This window comes from Miscanthus floridulus, chromosome 10, assembly GCF_019320115.1.
Source record: "Miscanthus floridulus cultivar M001 chromosome 10, ASM1932011v1, whole genome shotgun sequence".
In the NCBI taxonomy this organism is placed as follows: Eukaryota; Viridiplantae; Streptophyta; class Magnoliopsida; order Poales; family Poaceae; genus Miscanthus; species Miscanthus floridulus.
In genome coordinates, this window is record NC_089589.1 from 74455572 (window position 1) to 74471486 (window position 15915).

Below are 15915 nucleotides of genomic sequence, written 5' to 3' on the forward strand. Positions count from 1 at the left end.
ATATGAGAATGTCTCCTCTGATCTGTAAATTTGCATAGAGTCAATACTAAGATGTGAACATTTCATATTAGCTACAACATCTGGTTGCATACAGTGCTTACCAAAAAACATCACGGCATATCTGATGGCTCAGAAGGTGCACTGAAGTATATGAGCATGTCTCCTCTGATCTTTATATTTTACAATGCTTACCAAAAACATCATGGTATATCTGAAAGCAGCATATCTTTGGGAATTGAAACCACTGCTAATCAAAATTGACTCACACAATAACCAATTTCTGAGAAATCAAACTTGTGAAACTTGCAGATTTGGCTCCAAAGAATCATGCAACTTGCGTAGAGAACTTTGCAAAAATCTTTCAAGTGCATTAATGTGTAGATTTCATACAAAAATCTATAGTCGGTTTCCACCCTTGCCAATTCCCTGAGATCCCTGGCGTTTAAGATTGGCTGCCTTGTCGGCCACCATTGGCGTCTTCCCCACTGGAGCAAGCCAACTTTTGTCAATGGGCAGAAGAATACAGATCTTTTCACCATCCTGGTAGTACCAGCTAACAACTGGGGTCTGGAAATGTAGTGAAAATAGTTCAACCATATGCCTAAAATCAAAGTAATACAAGTAGGTAATTTCCCTTTGCGTATGTACCGTACAACATATCTCAGACACATGCACACGAATTACAGGCATGCAGCAAACAAGCAAGTAAAGTGAAAGGTCTCTCTTAGCATTGCAAACCAGCGTCCGTATCACTGTTCAAACCAGCATTCTGTATTCTCTTCCCTGTTTTTGATTCCAGTCCTGTTCACAATGAAAACTGCTACTGGCTAAGTGGCACGCACTCGATCTCGATCTCGACCTCACCGCGCTCGACGTTCTGGAGCTTCAGCGTGATCTCCTGCTTGACCTTGCCATTCGCAACGGAGATGATGCTGTCCTTGGCGAGCACGCCGTTGCTGTCTTCACTGGCTGACCATCTGTAGAGTTGTGTCGGTTCGGTGATGGCTGAGTTCTCGTGCTCCTTCGTTGCTGCAATCAGTGGCCGGATGTCCACCTCGGCCTCCCCCATCCGGTCATTGGAGCTGAATGTGTCCTTGTCGAATACTTGCTGTTATAGTCAGGTTAAAAGAACAGAACAAAGGTCAGTGAAGGGTTTGAACAAAATATTTCATCTGAATTGAATTACAACCACTCAAAAGTCACAAACAAATGAATGCATACCAGCTTAAGAGGTGGAATTGGGTCGGGGATCGAAAGCATTAGTCTTTCATTCCAGATAGGATTCAGGGTGTTCTTTATCACCTTTGTTTTCATGGACTGAAAAATATGACTGTTGGCTGGAAGTCCCAAAGGAATTGAGCCACCATATCCACCTACAAAAATGTGCTTACCTGGTGCCCTAGATTAATCATGACATATGGATCGCTCGACATCACATCGCGAACAGCTAAATCTGTGCCTTTTACGATATTAACCTTGATTAATCCAACAAATTCTATGATTCCCACATCCGACTGCAAACAGGAAACACAGAATTAATGTGAATGTGATATATCAAGTGCCACATTACACTCGAAAATTTAGCATCAGTGGGGTGGTCACACCATTTTCTTTAGGGCTTTGTTATCTGCCTAAAAGTATGGCCAAAACCATACTTGCTGCTATTATGTTGCTGGTGATTTTTATCTGGTGGTGCATGCTTTCTGTTAAGTGGTAAAGGGCAAGAAAATTGTGGATCACACACAAACTGTTGAAACTGGTATTTTTTCCTGCATGCATATAGACAGGGAAAAAACAAAGTATCATTAGATACAATTATCACAGATACTTTTTTTTAGGGAACAATTAGCAGAAATACTGACAATCAACTAACTCAACATGTATCTGATCAAATCATTACGCTCCTCAGTTGAGCAATCATGTTTTGGCTTTTTGTTTTCGGGTAAAAAAGCTTCATATCTTGTGTTAACAACAGAATTTCCACCTGATTCAGCTTGGGGTATCAAGAAAATGCAGAAGATTGTTGCCCTCCATCCCCTGTCGTTCCATGTTCTCTCTCACTCTACCTCCTGAACTCATGGAAGAGAAGAAGAACGGGGTGACCCGCCATGACCACACAACCCGTGATTAAATTGGCTGGACAAACAAACGGGGCAAGCAAGCGGATGAGAATTGAAGGTGGGGGACGGCACAGAAGCTGTAGCCTGTAGGCTGTGGCCGGAGCTGCGGAGGCGGTGGTGTCCAGCACATCTGTAACGGCGGCAGTGGCGATCCGGGCATCCGACCTTGGGTTGCGCCGCTGTTGCTACTGTAGCCGTCGGCGAATCCATGCGGCCAGCAGTAACAGCAGCACGGCAGAAATTTGCTGCCTGGAGACGAAGAGGAGTAGCAAAAGCTCGAGCACCTTATTGGCATGGCCTCTACCGAGCTCATCTACGGGCTACCTCTACCAAGCGCACACGCCGCCGCCGTCGCCCGCGCTGCTCCTTGTGCTGCTGCCCGCCGTCGTGCCTCGCGTCGCCGCCTTGCGCTCGCGCCGCCGCCTCGCGAGATCCTGCGTGAGCGCCGTCGCCACCACGGCCTGCGCGCGCTGCTGCTGACGTCGCCGCCTCGCGCTCCTGCTCGCGCCGCCGCTAGGGTTAGTTTAGGCGAAGGGAGGAGCGAGGGACGAGCAGGAGGGAGATGCGCGGCGCAGCAGAAGGGACCAGGATCGGGTGCAGTAGCTACTACTACTGCAACTTAAGCAGTAGCAACATCTCAGCCGTTCAAGATACCAGCAATGGCTAAGATCGGAGCTACTTTCTTTCCCATTCTTTCTCCCTCATGTGCTCTCGGTCTCTGTTTTTTTTAGAGAAGAAAAGGTAACGAGCAGGGAATAGTTGGCCCCATTTTTGGCTTTCACCGCGAGAGAGGCTGACACGGCAAGCTGCTCCAAGAGACGTGCGGATGGAATTTTCTTAATACACTTGTTTGTTAAGTACAAAACTAATACAAAGTTGTCTAATGATAGATCAACTTTTAAATTTCATTCCACCAGAAAACAACTTTAGATAGAAATCGTACGACGAAAAGGCAATTATATTTTTCATAAACAAAAAATGATTTCCTATAAAATACTCCCTCTGTCCCTAAATAACTATCGTTTTCGCTTTTCAAGAAATAACTTTGACTAAATATATATAAACAAATATTAATATTTATGATACAAAATTAATATCATTAGATGGATCCTTCAATCTATTTTTATAATAAATTTATTTAGAGATATAAATATTAGCACATAGTATTTTCTATAAATCCAGTCAAACATACGGCACAGAAAACCAAAAGCGACAGTTATTTAGGAACGGATGGAGTATTTGTTCTAGTAGAACGATATCTCCACCCATTGAGCAAGTATAATAAGGGGTTGTAATAGGTTGTATGCTGACGTGAAGAGAGGAGATGAGAGAGAAGAGAAGCGGGCTATAAGCTTACAGCTAGCTTATGCACAAGAACCAAGAAGTTCTGTGAGACAGACAAGTGGGTTGTAAGCCGGCTAACTATGATACAAGTTAGCTGATAGATTGGTTATAAGTTTCGATACAACCAGCAGCTGGCTGTATTATTAGACTTGCTCTTATGTTGTTTCTTGATTTCTTTTTTACCAATCCGAAACAAAAATCTAGGAATCTCAAAAAAAAAACTTGCAATTTCCCAAAAAGATATTAAAATTCTAGACACGTTTGGTTCTATCTGGCATCAGATTTTGCAGTTTAAAAGTAAAATTCTTCTTGTAATGCTATATTTGAGTTTTCGGTTAAACTGTTTAGCCACGAAATGTTTAAAAAAACTGAATTTATTGTCCAAAAAGTAATATTTTCTATGTAATAATTTCTCAACATATATGCTCAAGTGAAAATAAATTGTTTTTCCCACATGAAAAAATAAATTGTTTTTCCATAAGTGAAAATAATTTTTCCAGTTAAACTCTTCGCTCAAAAAAGAATCCTGTTGGGGCGTAACCCTCTTAGCGACGCGCCATATCGGAACACAGGTATGGTGTTAAATAAGCAAGGGCCGGGTCGTCACCCCCGTGACGCGCCATGTCATGATCTGGGCATAGTGCCAAGTGAACAAGGATCGGGTCGTCGCATCCTCATTTTTCGTTTATGAAAAATATAATTGCCTTTTCGTCGTACGATTTCTATCTAAAGTTGTTTTCTGGTGGAATGAAATTTAAAAGTTGATCTATCATTAGACAACTTTGTATTAGTTTTGTACTTAACAAACAAGTGTATTAAGAAAATTCCATCCGCACGTCTCTTGGAGCAGCTTGCCGTGTCAGCCTCTCTCGCGGTGAAAGCCAAAAATGGGGCCAACTATTCCCTGCTCGTTACCTTTTCTTCTCTAAAAAAAACAGAGACCGAGAGCACATGAGGGAGAAAGAATGGGAAAGAAAGTAGCTCTGATCTTAGCCATTGCTGGTATCTTGAACGGCTGAGATGCTGCTACTGCTTAAGTTGCAGTAGTAATAGCTACTGCACCCGATCCTGGTCCCAGCAGAAGAGGAGGCCTGCACTGCAGGTTGATTGGACTAAAATTTGAGGGTTTTTTTTTTAAAAAAGATCGTGGCTCGCCCGATCTGAGCTGTTCGCGCGTCCGATCGAACGACCGGGAAAAGAAGACGACGTGGCCACTCTCGCCGGCCAGTGGCAGTAAGAATATAGGTGCAATGATGAGAAACTTAGCAATTTTTTTTTTTGATTTTATGTTTTTTATGCATTTTTGAGACTATCATCATGAGGGCCCTTAAAAAGCATAGGTAAAAGTTTATACGAAAAAATTGTTACTAAAACATGCCATATTATGGATGCACTGCATAGTTCTACTCGTGAGGATTTCAAATCAACTTCGTATCTTGATGAGTTGGTAGGAGGTACACTTATTCGTCCCATGATCCAGAATGGCTAGGATCTTTTTTTTTTTAAAAAAAAAGATAAGGGCTGGCATCAATACTACTATGCTATTATGGAAAAGAAAGAAATACCAGCAAAGCAGTACGCAAAGCTTTTTTTGTAATAATTTATAAAATACTTATTATAGTTACCAAATCCTCTTCTATTTTTTGTACGCAACCCTTGAACTAAAAACCACATATTTGAGTACACAAAGAAAATCTTATTTATTCTGCAACCAACGTACATATCAACATGTTGATGTGAATAGGTGATGCGCTTTGGTGACTAAGTAGTTTCGTATAACCTCGTATTTAGCATTTTCTTCAACCTCGAAATGTCTATAGAAGGGGGGGGGGGGGGGGGGGGGGGGAGAGAAAGAGCAAGAATTGGCACTCCCAGGGAGTGACGGCCTATCTTCTGCTGGGCCAGCCTAGCATCAATCGCTGTGAGGAGTGAATGGCACTCTCAAGGAGTAACGGGCCAGGCCCAATTCGCGTCGCGCAGCCGCGGCCGCACAGCAGAGTGCGCAGTGAAACAGTCGAGTTCGGAGGCATTAGCAGTTTTAGCACCACCTCGCTCCTCTAGCTCAGGGCAGCCTTGAGAAATTACGCAGCTGCGCGTTGCACGCAGAGCGAACTATTCTTTCGCAGACTGCGGATAGATTTTGAAATAATCTAAGGTGTTTTTTTTTACAAAATATACTGAGAGGGTCTCTGGAGCGCGGGTTGATTTTTGAAAATAGAAGGGTTTTTTTTGAAAAATGACTGCGGCTCGTCCGATCTGGGCCGTCCGCGCCTGATCGAACGTCTGTGAAAAGCCCGTGATGTGGCACGCTGGCTGGCCAGCTTTTAGACCCAGGATTCATAGTATAAAGATATTGTAAAGTCAAACAACGGATCTAAAGAGAGTTGAGTCATACAATCAAATCAAGGTTATACAATCAAATTAAGATGTGCATGTGTGTCAAATATATGTTGGATATATATGTGGTGGCTAACATCATTCTACTATGCTCCTGGGAAAACTTTTCTCTTTTGAAACTTAGAAACACTTGCTAGAGAGCAGTGGCTATCTTATTTTTTTTTCAGGCGGGCATCTAAGTACCTATTGTTTTAAATATCTCGGACACTTTTGTGTCCATTTTTTCTCAACTCTTTTTTTTTTCTTCTCTCTCTTTTGAATAACTTTTGCATAGTCCCATGTCTCTTTTCTGCAATAAAACTTTTAATAGATAGCAACAAGAACTTAGAGCATTTATTTGATGGATGGGAAACCTAATAAACATGTTTTTGTGTTTACCCACAGTGTAGGAGTAGAATATTTTTGGGTAGCTCTAGATGGAAGGCATGTTTTTGAGTCTACCCCCAATGTAGGAGTAGTGCATATTTGTATATGTGGTGTTTACGTGATCTTGATTTTAAGAGCGTGACAAACCTCTCATAAAGGTCAACAAAGCTTGGCTAAACTCAATGCAAAGCAAGCAGCATATATGTAGAAGTTTTTTTAGCCTAAATAACATGTATGTCTCTAGTGGGAATACAAGATTTGTCATACAGGAACTCATCATATAGCATTTTTGTGGTTTTTAAAAGATAAATCTTCAGAACTTTAGTGTCACTAGGAACAAGATAAACAGCAGCTCAGACCTTCTTATATCATATCCGTTAATTACCTAGACTTAGATGAAGCATTCGCCACCCACGAGTTTCAAGTTCAGAGTAAATCTTTATATCAAATTAGTCGTATCCAAAACTCGGAAGAATTCGAGGCTAAAAACTAGGTACTTGAAATGAATTATAACAGAGCAACTATTTATTATTTCCATTTAAGAGATTTTTCCGAGTCCTCTTTATTTATTCAGTTCTTAAAAATAGAAAACTAGACACATACTTTTTATTTTGTTTTCATGATTTAAAATCACACCTTACTATTATATATATAGCAAGAATAAATTTTTATTTTGTTTTAGTTTGTTATGCATCTTTTTATGACTTTAGCAAATATGAAGTAAACTTAAAAATAGTAGAACCAAAAAGAGAAAGAAATACTTAGCTAGATACATGGAGTATGCTCCTCCCATAAGCTGGGTGTTGTCGTGGTCTTTCTTATCCGTCCAGAAGTTGTGTTCCTCGCGTAGCGAGTGTAGCAGTGGTTCGGAAGAATGTACTTCGGATGGATGGTGTTACTCTTGATTATCCTGCAAAATACTCCAACAAGAACACCAAAACTCATGACACATATTAGGATAAGGGTTAACGGTCAGCCATTCAGAGATTTGTTGTCCTTGGAGGTTTAGACAGATTTCTTAATTGACCAAGTTCTAACAGGATGTCTATTTAATATTTTTGGATTTTCTTATTTATATAATGTAGAAAGAAATATGTATGCATGTTTATTTTTATATTTTTATGCTACCACAGTAAATATTCCTACGGGCTTTTACACACCATAGATTTATTCACATGGGACTTTAGGCTTTAATGATGCAATGATGTAATGCAGTAATGAAAAACTTTTTATTATTTTTCTTTTCTAAATGCAATGCTAATGCAGAAAAATAAATATGCTAAGAGTGAAAATAATTCATGCAATGCTAAAAAGTAAATATGGATGATTACCGATGTTACCTCACGGCCAGGGTTCAAATTTTTAAGTCCTCCGGACAGGACTCGGTTGGAGAAGAATCCTTTACCTTTCGGGTGCATCATTCGGTCTCAGCAAAGGAGACCCAGATGACTACATATCTTGTGTCGGTGTCTCTGATGATGATATTACCTTCTTCCGCCAAACCTGTCTTAGTTTTGAGTTTTGATTTTTGGCTTAGCAGGTTAAGAACCTTCACTTGTAGAAATTAGAGAATCAATGACTCTCCCACACTCTACTTGAAGTATGTCCTGCTCATACAGACAAGGTAGAGATCAAGTGCATGGGCTCTATTGGTGGAAAAACACCAATAGAACCAAAAATTTTCTTATTCCTCTCTATCCTTAGGCACATTGAACAAGATGAAGTTGATGTTATGTGTTTTGTTCAATTATGTCATGGGTGATAAGATCAGAAGATTGAGCATGAATGTAGCATTTAAGTTCGTTTGGCAAAAAGGGTTGAATTGCTTACCCTATGGAAAGATTGCATATCTGTGCATAATGTATCAATCTTTACATGATTATGACTATCAACTTCCAGAGATAGGATGTGCATTTTTTAGCTCATTTGGTTAAGACTACGAGATCAGGGAAGTGGCGCTAGGAACAAGCTTGAAGAATAAACATGTTGAGTTAATCAGGTTGGATCAAGTAAATTATAACTCAAACATATTTTGTTTCTTATTTATGTGCCTACTAGAACTAAGGAAAAGCTTTTTAAATAATTACTATTTACCTTTGGATGTTACCTTTGTCATTGGAGCGTGATGCCACCATATGACGAAGGGTAGATGACTCGTGATGGTCCTTCCTTTTTCCTTGAAGTTTTCCTTGTTTGGCTAGCCTCACAGTACGAGTTGTTCATGAGCTTCTTGTTTCCTAGTTCACAACTTTTCTTTCTCATACTTCTGTCATGCCATTTTCTACTTTTTGATCTTTTGACACCTTGTTAGACCTTTTGCCTGAATCATTGTTTTATGCCTGCAAAGGATTAGTGGACAACACATACCCGAAGGAATATATAATTTTGAAACACAGGTTGTTTGTCTAGAATTTTGTAATTTCCATCTTTGCTAATGAAAAGATAGTGTTAGAATTATTTTAGCATAATTTTCGTTTATCATGTTCTACATAGGCATGGCTCATGGCAAAGGTAACTTGCAGTAGAAGACAAAGTGAATGACCTTTGATACTTACAATTCTTTCATCCATGATGAATGAACTATGTCTTCTTTGCACAAAGTTATTGGAATTCGCCATGTGCCTTACTTCATCTTTGATTTGAATTCATCTCGTGACTTACCTAAATTGAATTAAGAGTTTCCTGTAGGGGTTAGTCCAACAAAATGACCAGTAATCTATTATAGCATATTCTTGGTTCAAAAATTAAACTAGACACCTTGTCTAATTTAATCTACGAAAGCATTTTAACCTAAGCACCATGCTTAATTTAAAAGGCCTTCTGAAGTAGGATCAACACTCCTAAACTAAGCACCATGCTTAATTTAAAAGATGTAAGAATATACTCCAAACCTTAAGCATACTATATCAAACCAAGGTAGTATGGAAGCATTACATAGATTTATTCAATTGGAGATGAAAGAGCATGATTATTGTTTAGCAAATTGAGCATGGCTTAAAGGTAGAGACAACCAAGATGAATTAGCAACATGGCATAAGATTTTTTTTAGAGAAGTTCATCCCCCATGCTTGAATTTTGCAAATGCAAAATCAAGTTTGGATGGATGTGATTAAATGTTGCATGATAATGGGTTGGACATACCTTGCATCATCATCCTTCATTCTTTTTACTTCAGACCTAGAACGGTTAGTGACAAAAATACCCAAAGGAATATTTTCACAATTATATTTCTTTGCTCATTTCTCAAGGGCATTACAGCAAAAAGTGAAAGCTCATGTTATCTCCTGAAAGTGCTTGTTTTAGGACAGGAGCTTGTCCTTGGGAAACCTTCTAATTGTGTTTCAAATTGGTGAAGTGGTTTCGCCTCCAACACCAACCTTTGTGTTCCTATCTCAAGATTCACACAATGAGATCTACAATATTTATGATAAACATATGCATCTACAACCACCCTTTTAAAGTTTTTTATGAATAGAGAGTATGAGGGGGTTGAAGATCTTGTGTGTGGCAATGTTGGAGAGACCAATTGATTCAGGAAATTTCTCACGTGAGCATGGATTTGATGAGGTGTTCATGCAATAACTTCCTTGTTTGCTGATGTCATCTTCCTTTTCAATCTCCAAGGGTGTTTCTTCATGAATGTCTATAGGCGGAAACATTATCTCCATCATTCCATGCCTATGACATTCTTTGGACGTTTTGTTGTCCAAGATTTCCCTTGGATTAGTGACTCTCAGGTTGATCTTGTCTAAAGCCTCGTCCATCCATTCAATGGCAACGGCACATAGGTTCTTAATATCCTCTAGCCATTGTTGTTGCTCTTCTTGGTCTTCCTTGTGGCTTTCATGATTCCTATGCTTTGTGTGTCATGGTGGATTTCTAGGATCATCATGAGACTTAGGAGAGAGAGCATAAGAGGGATCATCGGGGTCAAGGATGGGTTGAGACATGGGTTCAGATGAGACATCTAATGTGGGCATAGAAGGGGAGAGAATAAGAATGGCTTCTAGATGGCTTGGCTCTCCTTCTATGGCATCACTAGACATGCCATCCTCAAATTCTTCCCGATGTCCTATATGGGAATAAGGACGCTTTCCAAGAGATCTCTTCTTGAGAGGATTTGAATTATATTCACTCGAAGGTCTCTTATGAAGATGAGAATTTAATGTCCTCCCAAAATCAGCACCAAAGAGGTCATCCTTAATTTTAACAGGGATTTCTAAAGGGGGAATTCCTTCTTCTCTTGGAGGGTATTGGGGTATTGGTAGTTCAGGATTGATAGCTAAATCTTGGGATTGGAGTGGTTGTGATTTAGCTATCAAAACTTCCTCTTCTTGTTCGGGAGATGATTCCTTATCTACCTTAGGGAGTTCATTAAAAATGCTAGTGCAGTGAGTCTTTCCACTAATTCTATCAAGCATAGCCCTTGCTTCACTAGCAGATAAATGAAGGAAAGCTCCTCTAGAGGCTGCATCTAGAGTTTGCGCAGAATCCTTGCTAAGACCCATATAAAAATGTTGAAAGCATCTAGGCCCCTAGTTGGGTTTCGGTGATTAATGATGACACGAGATTACTATCACTAACGTGTGTTTTGCAGAGGCAATTTGAGTTAGGTCATGGTAATGGAAATTGATTGGGCAATCATGGTTGTCATGCCCCTATCGATGGAAATCGTTTTGGTTTTCAAAGGATGGACAACAAGGTTAAGGACGGACTAGTTCTAAGTGTTGTTTGGCGTTGAAGAGACACTTAGAGTAGTTTAGAACTTTGTTTTTCCTTTGGCCATACTATTAAGGGGGGTATGGACTAGTAGCTTGACCTAGGTGAGTTTAATGGATTAGGTGTGGTGCACACATGTCAAACTTAGCACTAGGTAGCTCAGGAATAACCCTAAGATTGATAGAAGTCATCTTCATTCACAAAGGATTTCGAATTGGAAGTGAATGAAGGGTCAAATGATTGATCGGACGCTGGTTTGGTTGTGACCAGACGCAGCTTGGAGAGTCCCGTCGGTTCATTTGATCGGTAGCAGTAGTCATGTACTGACTGGACGCTAAATAGTACATGACCGGATGCTAGGGTGCCTACGTCCGATCAACATCAGAGAGCATCTAGAGGGGCATTCTACTGATCGGACACGTCCGGTGGGTGATGATCGGACGTAGGTTAGAGTCTGGTCAGAGCTAATGGCTCTCTCTGTCACAGTGACGTGTACTACTGACCGGAGCATCCGGTCACCCCAAAACTTGCTGAGTTGGCCTCCAACCATTATGTTTTGAATGAGGAGGTACAAATACTTATCTCACTCATCCATGGGAGGCCTCTTGCCCATTTATTCAGCTTAGAAACACCTTTGGAGTGCAAGGGAGTGCAAGAGCCTAGTGGGGTGATTGAGATTTGATAATCCAAGATTAAGGACCTCATTAGTGCATAGGGAGTAGCAAGTGTGCATCCACCTTTCTCATTAGGCTTGTCTTGGTCAAGTGAGAGTTTGTGCTTGTTACTCTTGGTGATCGCCATCACCTAAATGGCTTGGTGGTAATTGGAAGCTTGGTGATCATTCGGCGGAGCTTGTGGATGACCCAAGTCATGTTGTGAGCGGTTGTGGGTGATTCACCGCGATAAAGTGTCAAAGAATTAGCCCGTAGAGAGCACTTGATCCTTGCACGGATCAAGGGGGAGCTACACCCTTGTGCGGGTGCTCCAACGAGGACTAGTGGGGAGTGGCGACTCTTCGATACCTCAGAAAAACATCGCCATGTTCTCTTCCCTCTCTTTACTTTGAGCATTTACATTTGAGCAATTCATTTTATGTCTTTATATTCCTAGAATTGCCATGCTAGAGTAGGATTAGAACCTAGGGTGCAAAACTTTTATGCGATAGAACAATAGAAACACATTCTAGGCACAAGGGGTGAAATGGGCTAAGTGTAGGGCTTAATTATTGCAAAAAATTAGAATTAGCCCAATTCCCCCCCCCCCTCTTGGGTATCTTGATCCTTTCAATTGGTATCGAAGTCTCATGCTCCCTAAATTAGGCTTAGCCACCTAGAGCAAGATGTCCCATGGGGATGGACCCCCTCTTATCTTTGAGGGAGCTGATTTTCCTTATTGGAAAATTCACATGGAAGCTTACCTAGAGGCTTTAGAAGTTGGAGTTCTTAGAGCCGCTTCTTAAGGCTTCCCAAAACCTAAAGATCCCGCCAACCTTCAAGGCGATGAGGTTAACTATGAGAAGTGGAATGCAAAGGCTAGAAACACCCTCTTTAGAGGCCTTTGCAAGGATGTCTTTAACTATGTGTAGAACCACAAAGACGCACATGCACTATGGTCGGACATTTGTGCGCTCCATGAGGGAACCAAGAGTGAGCGTGAGGAACGCTATCACCTTGTGATGAAAAAGCTTAATTCATTTGAGATGCTTCCTAGAGAAAGTGCCAATGAGATGTATTCACGCTTGAATGTTCTTGTAGAGGAAGTCAATGGGCTTGGACTCACACAAATGCAACCATCCAATGTTGTGAGGAAGATCTTGAGTGTCCTCTCCATTGACAAGTATGGGCATATCATGACGGTGCTTCATCAATGTGATCTTTTCACCGCTACACCAACTCAAATATTAGGGAAGACCAATGCACATGAGATGTACATGCACATCACTCCACAAGATGACTCTTCTTCCACCAAGAAGAAAGATATGGCATTCAAGGCTAGCCAAGAGAAGAGGGGCAAAGAAAGAGTTGATCATGATAGCTCAAGTGATGATGAGATTGATGATGCAAGTCTTGCTCTCATGGTGAGAAGAACCGCCAAAATGCTCAAGAAGCTAAACAAGAATGGTGTCAAGTTTGATGGCAAGAAAAAGAAATTCTTCACTAGTAGTAGAAGAAAGCCCATCTCCGAAATGGATTGCTATAACTATGGAGAACTTGGTCATCTAGCTCATCAATGCCCCAAACCCAAGAAATACAAGTACAAGAAGAAGTACAAGGGCAAGAAAGATGACTCAAGTGATGAAGATGATGATGAGAAGAAGAAGAACAAGCCATACAAGAAGAAAGATGGCAAGAAGAAGGAATTTTACAAGAAGAAGAAGAATGGCAAGGCATACATTGTTGGTGATTGGCTCACGGACATTGAATCATCAAGTGGCTCATCCGATGATGAGAGTGAGAATGAGAAGGAGAAGGTGGCCGCCCTTGTGATTGGTTCTTCACTATCTTCACCGACACCGCCGCCATCATCCTCTACACACCTATGCCTTATGGCCAAGGGTGAACAAAAGGTACAAAATGATGATGATAGTAGTGGTGATGATAATGCTAGCAATGATAAAAGTGGTAGTGATAGTGATGAGGAATTTGAATCACCTTCTTATGATGATCTTGTCAAGTTGCTAAACCAATACACTAAAATCATTAGAAAGACAAGAGCTAAAAATGAAAAGCTAGAACTTGAGAAGGTCTCAGTCTTAGCAAAGTATGACAGCCGAAAAAGCTAGTGTTGAGCTTAGAGAAGAAAATAAAATTGTGTCATCCAAACTCAAGGAGCTCAAAACCTCTAAAAAGGAACTAAGAGAAAAACAAGATAAACTTGAGGGGATGCATAGTGAGCTCATCACTAGTTACAATTTGCTAAAAGAAGAGTACACCAATCTCAAGATTAATCATGACAATCTTATTCTTTCTCATGAGTTATTATCCAATGAGCCACATGATGCTACTAACAATGTTGTTAAGATTGATATAGCTACATCATGTGATGACTTGATTGTTGAGAGCATTGAGCAAGGTTCTAGTAGCAAAGGCAAGAAAGTGGTTGAGTCCGACAACTATGATGATTATGTCAAGCTCAAGAATGAGAATGAAAAGCTCAAGAAAGATCTTGAAAAGCTATCAACCACCAACACAATTATGATAGAGAATCTTGACAATGATTATGATATGGCTCTTGAGAATGGGATGCTTAAAGAAGAGAACAAGAGACTCAAGATGAAGATAAATCATGATGAACTTAGAGAAGAAAATAAGAAGCTCAAGTTGGAGAAAGAGCATCTCAAGACCGGGTTGAGCAAGTTCACAAGAGGCCAATATCTCCAAAGTGAACTACTCATGAACACCGTGATGAAGATGGATAGAAGTGGTATTGGATACTTGGCAAATCAAGAGAAGAAAGCTCAAGCTTAACATCAACAACAATACAAGTCAAAGCCTAAGCCAAAGAGATGCTTTGAGTGTGGACAAGAAGGTCACTTTGCTCATGAGTGTCAAACTCCACCACCACAACCCTTGCCCAAGCATGCTAGACCCTTTGCCTTCAATGCTCACTACATGCTTAGAAAGGATTCTAGTGAAAAGATGAAAGTCATGTTCTTAGGTCCACCCAACAAGAATAGACCTAAGCAAATTTGAGTTGCAAAGTCACTAGTCAAGAAAGTCAAGGGCCCTCATCAAGTTTGGGTCCCTAAACAACAAGCTTGATCTCTTATGTGTAGGTAAACTACAAGACCGGTGTAAGTCATTGGGTTATTGATAGTGGTTGCACTCAACACATGACCGGTGATCCTCGTATGTTCACCTCACTAGATGAAGAAGTAGATGGTCAAGAAAGGATTACATTTGGAGATAATTCAAAGGGCAAGGTTCAAGGATTGGGCAAAGTTGCAATATCAAATGATCATTCAATATCAAATGTGCTATATGTTGCTTCTTTGAGTTTTAACTTGCTATCCGTTGGTCAATTGTGTGATCTTGGCTTTCAATGTTTGTTCACCGAGAAGAAAGTGGTTGTGTCAAAGAAAGATGATGACCAAATTATATTCAAGGGCTTTAGATACAACAACCTATATCTAGTGGATTTCACCTCTGAAGATGCAAACTTGAAGACATGCTTATTCATCAAAACATCACTTGGGTGGCTATGGCATAGAAGACTTGCACATGTTCGGATGAGCTCACTCAAGAAGCTAATGAAGAATGAATTGGTGAGAGGTTTGAAGGATGTGAAATTTGAGAAGGACAAGCTTTGTAGTGCATGTCAAGCGGGCAAGCAAGTTGCAAACACTCATCCAACCAAAGCTTTTACATGTCAACAACAAGAGTGCTAGAGCTTCTTCACATGGACCTATTTGGACCTACAACTTACAAGAGTTTGGGAGTCAATCTCTATTGTCTTATGATAGTTGATGACTACTCTAGATATACTTGGGTGTTCTTCCTTCATGACAAGACTAAAGTGGCCACATGTTTCAAGAAGTTTGCCAAGAGAGCACAAAATAAATTTGAAGTGAAGGTCAAGAAGATAAGAAGTGACAATGGAAAAGAATTTGACAACATAAATATTGAAGCATATTGTGATTAAGTTGGGATCAAGCATGAGGTCTCCGCAACATACACTCCTCAACAAAATGGTGTAGTAGGGAGAAAGAACCAGACACTTATCACCCTTGCAAGAACAATGCTTGATGAGTACAATACACTCGAAGCTCTATGGGTGGAAGCTATCAACACCGCATGTTATGCATCCAACCACCTATTTCTTCAAAAGTTTCTTGGCAAGACCCCTTATGAGTTGCTTAATGAGAAGAAGCCGAACATCTCATTCTTCTAGGTGTTTGGTTGCAAATGCTACATCTACAAGAAGCGGCAATACCTAGAAAAGTTCTAAAGACATTGTGATATTGGTTTTC

General features: G+C 40.5%; 1 pseudogene; it reads right to left on the reverse strand.

Moving 5' to 3' along the window:
* Nucleotides 1-461: 461 nt before the first annotated feature.
* The window catches only part of LOC136488863 (probable ADP-ribosylation factor GTPase-activating protein AGD11), a 56551-nt pseudogene continuing 41097 nt past the window's right edge, over nucleotides 462-15915 (reverse strand).